The following is a 17253-nucleotide window of genomic DNA, read 5'->3' as shown; positions in this document are numbered from 1 at the left end:
AAAATACTTAAATGACAAATACAAGTTGATTCCCTGTCTTCTTTCGGAGTTTTTTGCAAGTTGGTGAAGCAGCTGTCTTTGAACTCTCCGGGCTCTAATCATGGAGGAATATTTCTTCTATGCTTCTGGCCTTTTTTTTTTTTTTTCCAAACTGCGATGTGCAGATCTCCTAATGGGGCGACCACTCACTGACTATTAATGCACTAGCCTACTTTACAGGACTGTATCTTTAACTTGCTATTAATTTTTTTCCTATTTCTATGTTTGAAATTCCCAGATCTTTTCATTAATATTCTGCTAGACAGCTTCCCAAAAATGTCTGGCTTACATTTTTCCACATGTGTACTTGTACAGTAGGAGGAAAGAGAGGACTGGAGCTATCTTCACAGGCTACAGATTGCCCCACATTTAATTACTGTTAACACTAGCACTAGCAAGCTAAATACGCCTCCATGATTTATTCATTTTCCCCCATATTTGAGTCAAATTAAATTAGTCATATGGGTTTAATTAACTAAATATGATCTGATATTATAATTTCACACTTGGATATGGGATACAAAAAAAGGGTACTTGAGCACAAAGAAGCCATGGTAAACCAGCGCTCATTAAAGGCTCTTATGTGTAGTCATGTTGGCATTACCAACAGCAGCATTAGCTGAATGATTGCTTCTAATCAAGGTTTACACACTGGGAGGTTACCTTTATTCCTGAAGAGCTGGGATCACTCTGCTCACACCATTATTCCCCGTTCCTGTTAGTCATTGAACCATAGCTAATGTAAGCAACTCCCCTCATATTTTCTGGGACGAGTGCATCGCTCATTCTATTACTGTAGGTTGTGGGACTGTAATTATGGAAAATAACAGTTGATATGCCACTTTAAAGGGTCAGTTCACCAAACAAAAAGAAAAACCCTGAAACAAACATGATTTCTTACTTTTTGAAGCAGAAAGTTATAACTTTATTGACCCTGGTTATATCTGCTTCTAAGGCCTACAACTTTATAAAGACTCAAAAGATAGTTAACACATCAAATAAAACTGATAAAAGTGCCAACTCTCAACATTAGAAGTGACGTTTCTGCCTGAAAAAATAATTATTTAGTGATTATTAAAGAAGTTGGAGATCAGTTTCAATCAACAGACTGGTTCTGATGGTTTATTGACACTGTTTCAGGAAAAAACAGGTAGCTTCTGATTTACTTCAATGTCATCATTAATGTCATTTTGTAGTCTTTAAAGGAGAGGGGTTATTTGTGCTTTAATCAGAGAGTTGACAGGGTGCAAATGACAAGAAGTGACGGGAGACAGGTATGCAGTGAAGGCTCCCAGTCAGAGTTAAACAACGGATTGTGGGTGATTAATTATGTAATCTGCATGATAACGTACCATCATGCTACATTTACATAACCTTTGAAATAACTTTTATTACTTGGGTGTAAAAGCCTGTCATAATCATCACATTTTAGTAATATTTGTGAAAAAATAATGCAATTTTTTTGTGAGACAATAATATATTTACAGACTTCTCCATTGGACTTTTAGGGTTTGTGATCAAAACGCATCAAAATGTAGTTGGTTGAATATTATAAACATCTTGAGATCAGGAGAATGGAGGCAGTAGTGCTGTTAAATCATAGCAGAAGAAGAAGGTGCCATAACATGATAGCACTGAAACCATCTAACCTCAAAAAGGTGTAAGGAGGATATTTCTGCTATTTTCACACGGGAGAATGGAAATTGATTTAACCATTATATAAAATGTTTGCAGTCGGCTCAAATAACTTAAGTAAGGTGATTATGTTATGATCATGACAGGCCTCATCAGTGGAAAAATGGGTTAAAATGGCAAGTTAATACAGTGTATTGCACTGTAGTAAAAGGTGTATTCTAAAGGGAATATTCATTCATTCATCTGTCAGTTCATAATGTGTATAAAATGACTTTTCTCAGTTATATTTTGCCGGACTGATTTGAAACTTGGTAGGCGAGTGGTTTTCACTGAGATGCTGCTGATACAAGGACTGTTGGTGTGTCATTGAACTTTTGATTTTTGTTGAATGAATGAGGAATGATGGAGGGTCCCATCCACCAAAACACATCCAATCCAACCCAAGGTGGAATTTCCTCTTCAGCTGATCATGGTAATGTCTGTCTGAAATGTGTTCCATTGAGTGGTTACTTGCAAATGCAATGTCTGATGCTGGAGTTATTTCCCATTCATACAAAGGCTCCATCATGGCGCTACATGCACTGCAGTGACTGATATAAAAACCAAGTGGTAATTTACTGATTTTGGTAATGAAACACGAGGCCAGTGTGGCATGTCTTCTCACTCTCGCTGAGAGGAAATATGGCTGCCGAGTGCTGCACCGGCTTGCAAAACACACTGTCACAGCGCTTCACGACACAGGCAGAATTATCAGAGAAAAAACAAATGGAGGCATTGATTCACTAGTTGTTTATTTACAGCCCTCTCCGGAGAAGAAATAAATTCCCCTGTTGAGGCTTTGTTTCCCCATCACACGACACAACGGGATGCACGAGAAGAGGGGTGAGCAGGCCACACACACAGAGGCGAACAGAAATACACAACCAAATGCAGGCGCTCGCACACGCAAACGTCGTACATCTGGATTAATCTCCAATGGGCGTCATCACAGATGCCATTAAATGTAGCAGAAGGCGAGAATCATGCAGGAAAGACGCTGCCATCTGAATAATTTATTCAGAGGCTCATCTTGTCTCACACCAGGGGGATTTCTACTTTCAATTTACGCTGTTTTCCTCCCCATATTCAAATCAGGGAGCAGATTTGTTGTGATTGGCACGTGGAAGGTCAACATTAGCAAGCTAGCACCAACGCCATCTTCAACAAGAGCTGGGGTGCTGGTCTATTAGTGCACCAGGTTAGTGTGTGAGTGCGGCGGTCTTTGTTTACCTCACTGTGTGCTGGGTGACACTGGAGAATAGGCCTATGGAGCGCGGAGACAGCAGTGTGTGTCTGAGCTTATTAGGCTGCTTTCCAAGGACACAGGAGGCTCTAGACATTACACTGGCTGGGGAAAAACACCATCGCTAATCATAGCAGGAAGATGTTAGGGCTGCAGACAGAAGACGAAGGGGTGGGGGGTGGGGTGGCAAAAAGGACAAGAGAAGGAAAGGAGTAAAGAACGAGTCGGGGAAGGCAGAGAAATTGAGCAGCGGCGGTGAGGGAGGAAGGAAGGAAGGCAGGCGGGCGCGAGAAAGAATTAGAAAAAGGAGGGAGGATGAAGTCATGGCTCTCATGCATGTCCTCACTGTGTGTGTCACACTGGGACTGAGAAGAGGAGGAGGGAGAGTGGTTCAGTAAGGCACAGGTCATCTGTGACAGGACGAGTTGCCATTAGCCAAAGGCACAGGGAGCAGCTGACAGGCAGGAGGAAAAATTCTCAGAGTGACAAACTGTATTTGCAAGTCCTCGGTTTGAAATTTCTAGCATTCTGAGCAGCACAAAGGACCTTTTTTGTTGTGTAGTGCTGTTGTTGTGTGATTCCTTGGGGAGAAGATCAGTCTGTTTCACTTTACGCTCAGTGTAGGCGGCATACATACAACAGAGACAGAGAACATATTTGAGATGTGATCGCTGTTTGTGTTTGTATAAAGACACATGGTCTGTTTGAGAAGAGCGTCTCATTCTCTGAAATGTAAACCAAACTCTCAAACAACGGGTTACGAGGTTGCTCCGGGGGAAACTGTGCTTACCAAGCGAGATGCCCTTGTCATTTACAGTAGTAAATTGGTATGTGCTAGCTAACTCTGATGACAGGACTTGGCTGTTTCTACCGTTACAGGCATGAATGGCCCCGTAGTAGCCAGGCACAGTGCAGCGGTTCAACAAGGCCTCTTTAACCAGCTGAATGACAGGCAAGCAGACGGGCGGTGGGCCAAGCACAGACTTTCAGCTCCGGCTGCTGTAAGGATGCCAATTCAACCAGACCAGAGAGGCCACATGATGAGGGCAGAGAACGAGTGGGAGAAGCAAGTCTAAATCTGACTGCCTCCCCTGTTAGGTCCTCCATTACTGTCTACTCTTCCATGTGCGCCATGTCAGCATGTCTAGATTTTCTGGCATTTTCCTTGTCAACTCCTTACACTTTTGTTTACGGCTCTGAAAAAAACAATAATGCGATTATTTTTGACATGCTTTGTGATATGTCTTACTTCTGCATTTTATTTTTGCTGGAAAAAAGGAAAAATAAAGGCATGATTTTTGCTGGTGTCTGTACCAACCAAGTGTGTTCCTTTATGTCTGGGGAATATAATTTGTAAGGCATTTTCCACTAAATTAGTTCTGGTCCTTGAATCATTCCATGCAGGATTCTGGGAACTTCCATGCCATCTAGATAACCAGCACTTGCTTCCACCGGCTTTGAGCGCAACCACTGAAATCAGGGATGCCTCTTCAATGAAGGCCATTGAATATTACAAAGCAATTGATTTTCACGAAATACCACCCAAACTCCTTTTGTTGACTATCCTTTATTTTTGTGCCTTGTTCAATTCTTCATTCATTTCTGTAAATACAACTCAAGTTTTCATGTGTTAGTTCAAATCTTTTCCTAAATTTTGCTGTAGTGGGTTATCCGTCCTCTTGTTTTCTTCTTTATTATTTCTCTCTGACCACTAGAAGTCATCTTGGAGTGGATTTTTATGGTTAGAATTAACTGTCTTTAACTTTACTAAGAACTGGATGACTTCTGAACTCCACATCAAACTAAACATAAATGAATAAATCTGGAACTGAACATCAAACTTCTCTATATTGCTCAGTGAGTGATTACAGTGGAAAAGGTAATTATCTGCCTCTTTATCTGCCTCTCATGGAAACAGGTCTGACCATTCAATACTCTGTACATTACCACATCGATGCCTATTAATTGATCTAAAACCAACTCTTTTATCCTCGTCTTGGTTGTAGCAATGCATCAACTTTCCAGTTTCTACATTGGTTAATTTTTTTGTTGTAATTATTAGAACAATTCTAAATAAGCTTGTCATATTGTGATGCCTTTTACAAGAAAAACTGTAATTTGGCTGCATCATGATTTTAAAAAGATTCCCATTAACTGTTCAGTCCTGCTTCCGTTGTCCTTTTATTACTGTGGGAGTCTTTGGATGCAGCTTGCTGCCTTGTTAAACTTTAAATGGCAGAGTCCAGCGCCCCGAGCGTTACATCAGGAGCTCTTTGCAGCCTCTCCTTGCAAACTGAAGGGAAACTCAGCACCAGAATGACACAGCATGGAGGAATGCACCAGCGGATGTGGTTCTCTTCCCTCTCTCTGTGTCTCTGTTTCTCTTTCCCTCAGTCTTCCCTCCTTCTCTCGCCCCCCCTACTGTGGGCAGGTCCATATGCACCCAGTAATTATCAAGGTTATTTTCTTCAGAGCGCCAAATCCCTGTTTATGGGCATGAGCGTGTGTCACAGGGCCCTGGCCGTCAACCCACAGGACGCATGACTCTATAGACATCCCCACAGAAAATCTCAGCTTCAGTGACACTGCGGTTGCCAAATCCTGCTGCGGTTGCTGCTCTGCCTCTGCTTCCAGTTACAAAAAAAAAAAAAAAACATTTGCAATTTTTTTTCGGTAGCTGTGTCACGACCTCAAATGAGACAGCAGAAATGATGTTTCGTGTGAGCTTCGACCTCAGGTCTTTCCGAAACCTTAAAAAAAAAAAAAGAGGTATTTCTAGAAACCACCGACTAAATGCAGGGGATCAAAGAGCGAAGGGAATACTCACACACAGAGTAAGACAAACATCTTTGAATTAACGCAGTGTAATTTACCGCAGATATGAGCCACAGACCCCATAGTTCATATTCCTGTGAACTGTAAACAGCGAGCTGATTTCCTACTATTATTGGTCTGTTTCAGTCCTTTCCCAAAGCCAAACACTCTGGAGAATGGTGACCTGGGATACAGCGCACATTTCCTTTGGTGAGGGCAACAGAGGAAGTAGGACCGTGAAAGGCCAGTGGTTAACAAGCCTTGTTAAAAAACACTAACCCATCCAACAAGCTAGGTATTATATCAGTTAATTAGAGGCAAACAGAGGGTAACTGTCATCTGAATGGGACACAAAGTAGGCTTGTTCTCGTGCTACAGTAGGCTTGTCAGCAAACAAGGGCCTGGAGCAACCTGAATTGCAAGCTCTAAAGTAAATTTGCATGTAACAAACTGTTAGCCGGGGTCAGCAGTGCACACAAACACGCATGCACGCACTGAAATCGGCTGCTCCCTTTACAAAAGCTGCTTCCTCTCCGTTTCATCACACGGGCCAGGCTTTGTTAGCGTGCGGAAATGCCTCTAGAGGGAATGAAAATACTGGCAAGTCCCTGCAGCTCATTCTGGAGAGAGACGTAGAGGAGGAGACAGGTCCTGCAGCTGATCACACACAAACACACACGCAACCACACATATGTTATGCCAAGTACCAATGTAGGTTGAGGGCTCCAGTTACGTACAGAGATAACCGTGTTAACCTAAAGAACATAAACACCGGTGTGTGGTTACAGAACTGTCAAGACAGTGGAGGAGACGGAGGAAGCCAACACTGACGGTACAGAATCTAAAGTTGGACTGATGTTGTCATGACCACAACAAAATTACAGGCGACGTCACAATGAGGGCTTATATCGCTGCAAAAATCGGGGGGTTTCCAGCCTGGGAATTACATTTACAGAATTAAGCGATTCTACTTCCTAGGTTCATTAAATCACACAAGTATTGTCATCTTGCAGAGGGATCATATAAAGTGTTCCCAAAAAGGTCAAGCAAAGTTGAGACACCCGAGGAACTTTAAATCAAATGTGCTGCATTTTCAGGGACATCACTACTGTTTAAAAGTAATTGTAGATCATTTCTTTCTTGCTAGCGTTCGGATCTGACAGGGGGACACACAAAAAGAGGAGGGAATTATCTTTGCAAATAATCATTACGCAACACAGATAATTGCAGTTAACTCTGTCTTCATTGAATTTTATGCCACATGCATTGTAGAATACATTTAGTTCTCCTAATGCAGAGGAAGAACCATTTACAGACATCAAATCCTAGAAAACAAATTTTTAAAAAAAACACATCTCTATCAGTATTCAAAGCCTTAAAAGTGATACGAGCTCCATTAAAATCTGAAATTATGGAAAATGATATATAAATATTAGCTAAACATGATATTTGTGTTAGTTTTCCCCTGGTGTTTTTATGTGATTACATGCAAAACACTATGGGTTAATAAAAAATAATTGCCATAAGTTAAGATGCAGATTTACAACAGGCCCCATGTATCTATACAGGGTGCACACTGTGAGATTTTCTACACTTTCACACCTATCTATTGATTAAAAGTGCTACTCCACTTGCATTTGACCAACAAATGGGCTGTATAAAAGAAGTGAAAGTAATAAACCAGGGATTCAAAGATAAATGCATTGTGTTCATTGCCATCCAAGTTTTTTGGAGTCAGAAGTGACCGTTTTTGTGTGAAAGGGTCAACTTAAAGAAGAGTGAGGGGTGAAACTCTCCATGTTGGAAAAAAAAAAAAACAGCTATAGTGCTAATTAGGAAACTTTGTTAAATCAATGCTACATAATTTCATTTTTCTTGCTAAATATTACTACATATACTTGTGTTTGGTAACAGCAATGTCAACTTCACAAAAACAACACACTGATTATCAGGACATCTGACAAACCACACATGTAATACAGAACAAATACTAACACTAGCTGACATAGTTCAATGAACAGGTACTCTAATAAGAGTGAACAAACTCTGTGAAACATTTGCGGGACATAGTACTTTAATTGTCTTGTTAGTGTAACATAACCACAACTACGTACAGTAAAGCCGCCTGACAGGAAATACTTTTTATTCAATGATTAGAAGCTGATAACTTAGCAGGTAAATGAGCTGTCAATCAAAGCCCAAAGACCAGATACCAAAACCTTCTATTCAACTGAAAATCTAACAGAGGGATGAGTTACACAATGAGTATGATGCTTAGAGTATCCATATAAAGAGAAGAACCTTCAGTTTTTCTCGAAACTCAGGCTGTAGTTGTTGCCTCTTTGGACAACACAAGGAAACAAAAGCATTCAAAGGAAACACATGCAAACTGGACCTAAAATCCCCCAGTTGGCCGTTGGATCCAAACCGCTGACCACCTTTGCTAAACCACCGAACCACTGTGCAGCCCACTATCTCACCAATGGTCTTAATTTTTTTTTTAAGTTCCATTACCTCACTCTGTGGTCATCTCATTTGGTGAAAAACACGTGTTTGTAATCAGATGACAGCCTCCCAACAGATGATTGCAATCAGACAGTCAATGGCCAGTACTTAAGGCAAAAACACAGCATATTAGTAAGAAACAGGAACCAGCAAGTTAAAGGAATACATCATATTTTCTGCAGGCTGCATCCACTGTTGAATTAATAAGAGTGCAGACAGTGAAATCATCCATGTGTTTCAACCTTTTTTATCTTTGGTTCATGGCATGCCATGCAAACTTCCAAACAATACCCTGAATATTCACTACACACCTGCCAGGTTGATATTTAGAATTATTTTGGGCAAACAACCACTGCACAGTATTGTTCAGCTGCTCTGTCTCCTGATGCTACCCACGCTCACATCCAGTTGACCCAGGAAATTTGAAACAGTATGCTATTTTGGTTTAATATTTCATGTAAATTTCACCTCCTACACAAAACTGACAGACTCAGCCGCCTACCATCATATTGTTACAGGGGATACAAGTTTTCTGAAATAACATAGCTGCCCACTATTAGTCAACACTGCATATTTGCTGAAGTCAAAGTGTCCAGACACTCAACCTGGCATTGATTGTCAATTGTATGTCAGTACGTGATGGTGAAAAATGTATAGGTTGGTTAACACAAAATACAACTGCTTTGGGTTATTTTAATCATTTCCATGATGCAAACACAACTTGCTGTCATCTAGAGCTGAACAATTCATCAAAATCTTATCTTAATATGGCCAAGTGGAATATCCAAATTGCAGCAGTTGCAATTTTTGATATGACTAAAATGTGTCATAGTAGCATTATAAATGAAGCATTGTGATGCTACAGAGATGCCCCAGCCTACTAATCATATTCTTTAGACATACTGTTGTGGAAAATGCTGGATTGTTACAAACTCAGGCCAAATTTAAAAAAAAAAAAAATTAGTGACAATGAAAAGCAAAAATTACCTGTGCTCCTAAATTGTGGCTCATAGCGACTGTAATATCTGTTTACATGTCTTCAGTGTCACATCCTAAAATGCCGGATTCTGCTGATTTATGAAACAAAGATATTACCTTGGGCTGTAGAAAAACCCTAACCCCAACTCTCTTTCCTGAAACCTTATACATGAACAAGTAACCAGTTTAATTATAAAAACTACTATGATTACTTGATAATGAAAACAATCCTCTGTTGCAGCCCTTCTCCCAGTGCATCACACCTCCACCGAAAACAGCTTCGCGCACAGTCCTATGAGACCAATGAAATACAAGCTGCAAACTGGTTCTTTCAACAACAAAATATCATTTGGACATGGTATTTCATGTTGTTTGATTTTTCAATTGCACTTGCCAGGTCATGTCTTGTGTACCACTGCAGGTTGAAACCACAAGCAGCTCTGCTCTGTAATAGATTATTAGCAAAACCTCTTTGATGTTCACCTTCATTTAGACCTTCAAATAACTGGCTTTGATAGGTTGGACTGGCTTCATTCAGCTGTCACAAAGGTGTTTTGGGGGAAAACTAGTGCTTTTGCTCTACAGTGTGCAGCGGTTTGCCACATCTATAGACACGCAGTACGGCAGTGGGCCTGTAAACATACAGAACTATATCAAACAGCATGAACTGGAGGACATAGGATTTAGTGTGGTGTTTATCAGTCCCTCCAGGCTGTTGTGATGTTGAAGTCATAAATGTTCACTCATATTTAAACAATCCTAGACCTTGCAATTTCATCTAATCTGTCAATCTTTCTGTAACTTTGACCAATCACTGTAGTTTCACCATTCATCGTAGTCAAGCCACAAAATCACTTTGTTGTTTCTAGTTATGAAGATATGAAGATGTAGATATTTACTATTTCCTCTAGTATTTATATTTTGTCATATTGTTAGCCTCATGGCATAATTGCCCAAGTCATATTTTTGGCCGAGTTGTGATATCAGTGTTACTTTACTCTCCAATCACTGCTCGTTCATTTTACGCAGACATCACAATTTGGCCAAAAATATGACTTATGCAATTATGCCATGAGGCTAACGATATGTACTGAAAAGTTTGCAAGGTGTGCTATTGTTATTGAAATCTATCAATGCCCGGTGTAAATCTCATAGTGTTGTGCTTCCTGTTTTTTTACTTAAATTTCTGTTTTACCGTTATAAATAAAGCATATTTCCATGTGGCACGATTACTGAAAACACTGACTGGAAAAACTTGCCATTGATTTAAAAGGAAAGAAAAAAATCTAAACAATTCTTTGCAATTTCACCTTAGTCCTCCCTTTTTACTGCAAGAAAACACCTTAAACAGTCACAACATGCATTGCAATTTCTTAGAAAAGCTGCCTGAGAAATCTAGCAGATGATTTATAATGTCAACACTTAACAGGTGAAATGTGCCACATGCTGATTTCATCTGAAAAGGTGCTTCTGTAACAGCAGATCCATGTGTGGACTGTCTGTGGGGCACCGCAACTCAACTGCAATACTGTCTTCCTGAGAAGATATCAGGGGAAAAACAGATTCAAGATGTACTGACAGAGTGGAGGAGCTTTCAAGACAGCTGCTCGAGTTTCTTTCTCTGTCACTCTCACTCACTCTCTCACACACACACACACACATACACACACACACTTATTCTACTCCCTCTCCTTTTTAGCCAGTGACAGCAGGCACCCAGCGATGACATGAGGAGTGTCTCTGGCAGCCAGTAAGGCAGCACTAAACAGACAGAAATATCTGCTCTGACAGACGGACAGACCGTCACCCACTACGACATGCATGCAGCTGTCACTAAGCTTAGCGCTCCTCTTCCCAACCCTCTGGTCTGATTTTTTTTTTCTTTTCCAACTCTCTCTCTCTGCACTCCAAATAGTGTCTTATTTTTCCTCCTCCTTGCTGCTATCATATACCATTTCGAAAAGCCACTCCTACATTTAAGGGATTGTGCTCGGCTGTGTTTGGCTCGTGGCCAGAGGAGGAGGAGGAGGAGGAGGAGGAGGAGGAGGAGGGGTTGGCTTTCATGAGGCCAACTGTTGAACACACCGCCATCCTGCACTTGACCAGAACTGGCCTGCATAGGTCCAGCTCTTTGGTCCTTTCATTTGCTTGTTTCTTTTGTTCTTACTTTTTCCTGCTTCCTCACACACACAAAAAATCTGCTCTCTCTCTCTTTTTTCCCCCCCTCTCTCCTTCTCAGCAACAGCCGTTCTCAATTAGGAGGGTCAGGGAACGGAGCAGAGAATAACTCTGGTATCTGGAGCTGGAAGGACCCAAAGATCAGCAGCAACAAGAAACCACTGCTGCAATGTGCCGTGCCAAAACCTGGGCTGTGCCTACATGTGTGTGTTTGCATGGGCGTGTGTGCATAAATCTGCTCTGTGTCAACAAGTTGTCAGTGACCTCTGACCCTCATATTTAAACAGACATGAATATGACAGAACTGCTAATGTTGAGACTGGCACGGAGCTGTCCTTTGACTCTGCTCCGTGGTTCAATTTCAGGATTCTTGTGGCTTAAAACAATGGAAAAATCACGCATATGCAGGCACAAGTAGTCACGCCCATGCACATGCACCAAATCTTCGCCCCACGTAGAGAGCTACTTTAATTGCTTTGTTTCAGTGGTCCCCTCTGAATCGGAGAGAAGCTGGGGGCTGCAGTTTACAAGACACATCTGCAGGTGTTGTATTTCAAACTGAGAAACTCAAGCTGTGAGAAAAAACACATTTACTAATACAAGTGCAGAGACAGAGGAATATACAAACTGATTTCTCCCTGCACACACACACACATATTGCAGGTGCAGCGCGGCTCCTCAGCGGCATCAAGTCTGAAAATGCTGGCACATCTGAGCGAGGTGAAATGGAAAATCTCTTAACATCTGTGTCTCTTTATAGAAAAATACTGACTTTAATGTGATGCAACAGCAGAATATATGACAAGACAAAGCCGAGCCGCAGTATATGGAGCACAGACCTGTCAAATCAAGAGAAAGCGTGCTTATCAATGGAGCTCAAGCGATGCGACTGACGTTTCCTCGTATAAATTACACACCAAAGTCTTGACAGAGCCATAAATAGCCTTTAACTGATGTGTAGGATCACGTATCATCAGGAAACCTCTCGATGGACGCTGTACTTTGGAGAAAACTACTTCACTGTGTTGCCACACAGCCGGCAGTAAAGAACGTCGGCCCAGTTGACTGTGTGGAAAATAGCTCATTCAGAACAATTTTCACCCTTTTAATTCGAAACCTCTCGGAGCAGTGTCTCAATGAGAATCAAATCTGTTTGTTATAGCAGAGAGTCGAGTAGTTTGGAGGATGGCGGGTAGCGAGTCTCCCAATTCACCGAGAGAAAGAGCAATCAGCTAAGCTTCAGATGGCATCTGACAGATTCAATCTCCTTTTCTTCCGAGCGTCTCTATTGTAATGTTCTCACACACTGGCAGGGACACCGCATTGCACGCATTTCTGATAATCTATGCAAATGGGCCCCAGATGGACAAGAACGTATCTAATTGAAAAACATATGTGTCGCACTTAAAAACAATAATTCTTACAGTGTTTCTTTCTTCCTCCTCTCATCCTACTTCTGTCATCACTCATTGAGTTACGTGCGACTGTGACACTGGCGTCTTGCCACACCATTTGTGAAATTAGTCAAATGAGAACATGTTTCCTTTGTTTATTGCTCTGAATGGCGACACAGAAACAAGGTTTGAGTATTCATGAACGCCATTTCTCACTCTCCCGCTCACACTACAACCACCACCCCCTCTCCTGTCTCTCTCTTGTGATTTTTTTCCCATCTCTCTCCCTCTCTCTCTCTCTCACTGTGTCTGTGTGAATTGTGCCACAGCATTGGAGGAACGTCCCAGGCATTATGAGTAGCCATTAATGAGTGTGTGGCGTGGCGTGTTGTGATGCGCGGCATATTACAGTCATTCATCAGAGCCAGGAGACACTTGACAGGCGGACAGCCAACAGGTTGTGTAATCATATAACACAGCCATGTCAGGCCTGCCACGGCTCCGTGTCCCATTCAGGCCTCTAATGTTGTTTTCCTCTGGGTAATTGACGACGCCAGAAAGAGAGACCCGGTGATGGATAACATCATGGGCCGACCGAGTGCATAAAGATGGCGGCCTAGTGCGGTGATGTCATTTCAGATTAGATCAACATTTGGAGACGTTTTAAGGGGAAAATTTGCTTTATTACAAATGGGGTCTTATTTTAATTGTTCAGTCGATCATTTCCAAAGGTTATGATAACACTGCTCTCATTACACATAAAACTAGCCCAGTCCTTTAAGATTATCCACACGGCAAGACATTTACAACGTCAGTCTGGCCACAAATCTCACCTCTCATTTAGGCTCCAATTTTCTTACAAATAGGTTTGGCAAATCTGGGGGTTTGCTTGTCTGGCTGTCACTCTGCATAAAATCTAACTTCCTTTTAGCAAATGCAGACTTTCCCAGCACACAATTAACTATAATGTCACTACTTCCATATTAGACGATAAACAGAACTACTGTACAAACATCAGGGTCGTGCATTGGCAACAATCACCAACCTTGGTTGTGATTCAATGTACTGCACTTTGATGCACTTTTTATGAAATAAAAGTGAAAGAATACACAACCTGGGTAACAAAAGCTCAGTCAAAAAGCTCAAAATAGATTACAAAACTAGTATGTAAGACAAAATGAACCGCCAGCCACAAGTCTTTCCATATAGACTTCATTTAAAATCTGGGGGGTTTTTTTTTAGAATTGAGCTTAATGTCGCAATATTCTAATATATAAACTCTAATACCCTCCTCACAAAAATGATAAAGTTAACTGACACTTTGAAAAAAAAAAAAAAAGGATCCAAAGTGATACTAGTGAGGTTTCCATCTAAATGTAGAGCCCACTGTAACAGAATTTTCAGAAAATCTACTAGAAAAAATACTGTTTTCATGACCTACTGTTAAAATGGTAAGAGCTGGTTTATCAACATCATGATTTTCATATAATAACCTATGTAACCTGTGATAGATATACAGAAAAACACCATCCTTGCATTAGCTTTTCCTTATGAGCTGCTGATGAGACAAATCCGACGTCTCTTACTTACACAGTGTTATCTCAAACTCCTCAGACCCTTTATCTAATATTTGTTTCTGCAGATCTTTATATATCTAATATGACATTTAAGTTTGTTTGTTTGTTGGATTTATTCAGGGAACGCTGACTCTCCATCCGTCCACACATACCTGGATGCCATCATTTATTCACTGTTTCCAGTGTAATTATACCAACTTCTACACTTCTCCCAAGCGATATACCTAGAATGTTCAGATTTCAAGCATTTCCTTACAGGTTTTTCTACGTGCAGATTGAAAACACACATAAAAGCAGTTAGATGGAGGGGTGCTTACAGTAATTATCACGTCCTACTAGTGTAAAGGGGAAAGCCCTGTCTCTACATGAAGACAACCATTCTAAGGCGTCTATCTATCTTAAGCTATTAGCTGTGTCAAAACACGGCAGAGACAAACAGTTACCCCGGTCTTTGCAATGCCAGGAATGGCATCTGATGCTGAGGAATGCGCTGCAAGTACTACAACTTTTCTGCACAGCACAACTCTGAGCTGCATCAGAGGAGCACAGGTGGCCCTGAGGCAGTGTTAGACATTGTTAAGGATAGCAAGTATCCTCACACAACCTGTTCTGCTCTGTCCCTAAGCTGGAAAAGAGAAGACAATGTTCTCTCTCATCCTCCCACTCTTACCACTTTATACCTCTGCTTGTTTTTGAGAGCTGCTTCTTGCGGTGCACAAACAGGCCAGCTTTCTGTGTTTGTGTGTGTGTGAAAAAAAAAAAAAAAAAAAAAGCGGCTGTAAGACGATAACCACAATGAATATCAGGGATAAAAATACACATTCCTGTCTGCTAAGCTCCAGCACCCTGAGGTGAAACTCCTAAGAGAATGAGAGTGTTGATTACATTTTCTCTCTTAATCTATCTTCTTCTATGTCTCTCGCAAACACACACAAAGTACATAACACAGAAGGTCTTGTTTGCTCTGCACTTAAATGCATCACATGAACACATTTTTCCTCAGACAAATGTTGCTCTTGAGAGGAAGAGAAGGAGGAGGCAGATAGACATGAAATGAGAGGGAAACACGTGGAAATAAAAAAAAAGGGGGGGGGCTGGGATGCTAATTCCCCTGGTGTGAGCTAATCCCTTGAAGCTCCGACATCCTTCACTTTATCTAGGATTGCCATGTGGCACAGAGGCATAGACAGACGGCCGACCCTTAAACTCACTCTGCCTCCTTCCTCGATTTCGACTCCATCACCTCACAACGACTGCAGTGTTCGGTGTCAACAGTGGCCACACTATGCGCCGCTAACATTAAAAATGCATCCAATTAAAGCTGCGCAGGAAAAATACTCCACTGTAAGCGGCGACAGTCTGTAACATGTTTGCAGCAATGATAGGCTTTCTAAACAAATGAAGCCTGAGGAGCTGTACATTACTCATCCTGGTTGGCTGTCTGGACAGACTATGCCTCAGTTCCACAGCTGTTTGATCAACCGTTGGCGCTTTGTGAATGTCCGAGAAAGAACAGACATATTTAACCCATAAAGACCCAAACCTCCACCAGCGTCCAAAAGCATATACTGAACTAAAATGTTTAATATCTGTTGAGCCGTTAATCCCATCAATACATGTAAATAATTTAAGTAAAATTCAGCTTGTCATCTTTTCATGGTCATCATATATGACCCATTTGGACGTTCCATAGTGAATGAGGAAACACTGTCATCTTCTAAAACACTGATTCAACAGTAAAACCCATGGAGTTGGATCAGTGACAGTGGTTGGGGATGCTTGTTTTTACGTTCAGTTATTGATCTCTTTGCTGAAAAAGTAAAAGTAAAAGTTTTTTCTTAGTTTTTTTCTGTTTTGATATAATCACCTTTGAATTAACTCTGAGTTTTCATGAATATCTTAATTAAATAATAAAAAAACACATGATTTACAGTGAAAAATGCAAAATACAGAGGCTAATGTTATAATAAATGATCATAAATCACTTAAAAAAGGTTAACTACAGAGAAAAACTCATTTGGGAGCTGCCACGAAAGTAGAACTGGGTCTTTATGGGTTAATGCATTCAGGAGGAGGATGTTTATGGTGAGAAAGGATCGGTTAAACTCTTCTTTTTATACTTTTTGCATCTGCTTTCACATTTTGCAGCTCTGCTCTGTTCTGTCGCCTGGCATCATCTCTCTGGTTCGTCTTTACTGTGCGTTAGTTGTCACTTTGCTGATGGTCGGTATGTGTGTGCGTGTGTGTGTGTGTGTGTGTGTGTGTGTGTAAAACCTGTCGCTTTTTGCGCTCTGACGTCCACATGCTAAGCGCTTTGGCTGATCCCTGCTAGTCGCGCATGTGTTACAGTATCTGTGTCGGCCTGTCTGTATAAATGTGTGTGTATTTGTGTGTGAGGCAGATGTTCCCCAGGCGGTGGCATTGCTCAGCGTTTACACACACACACACACACACACACACACACACAAACACACACTAAGGAAGATTAACTGGTACTTTATTATTTATTTGCTTCATGGATGTGCTTCCACCCACCACCCAAACCCCCATCGTCGTTCTTAATCCGTGGTAGCGAAAAAGAGGACTGCAGGAACGGCAAAAGAGAGCGTCAAATCCGAGCTAGGTGGCAGAGCTGTGAAAGAGATGCAGAGATTTGCTCCACTCGAGGTTTACTAGATAATGTCTTTTCTACCAAAAGGCCAGAAAAAAAAATTCTAAGTATAAAAAAAACTATAATGGATCGACAAAAATTGAAGAGAACAAGAAACTAGTGGTGGGCAATTTCATGATCTTAATCTGACATGTGATCTACTTTTCAGAGGTGCTGCACAGATCATGTCCTAAAAAATAA

The 17253-nt window shown here is 41.2% G+C and overlaps 1 protein-coding gene across 2 annotated transcripts in view; it reads right to left on the bottom strand.

Annotated features, from left to right (window-relative positions):
* zmiz1a (zinc finger, MIZ-type containing 1a) overlaps positions 1-17253 on the bottom strand; it is a 150200-nt gene that overhangs the window by 91556 nt on the left and 41391 nt on the right. The gene's annotated exons all lie outside the window — the stretch shown is intronic.

This window comes from Sphaeramia orbicularis, chromosome 15 (genome assembly GCF_902148855.1).
Source record: "Sphaeramia orbicularis chromosome 15, fSphaOr1.1, whole genome shotgun sequence".
Taxonomy (NCBI): domain Eukaryota; kingdom Metazoa; phylum Chordata; class Actinopteri; order Kurtiformes; family Apogonidae; genus Sphaeramia; species Sphaeramia orbicularis.
The sequence above is the reverse complement of the archived record's forward strand: the minus strand, read 5'-3'. Positions and strand labels throughout refer to the sequence as shown.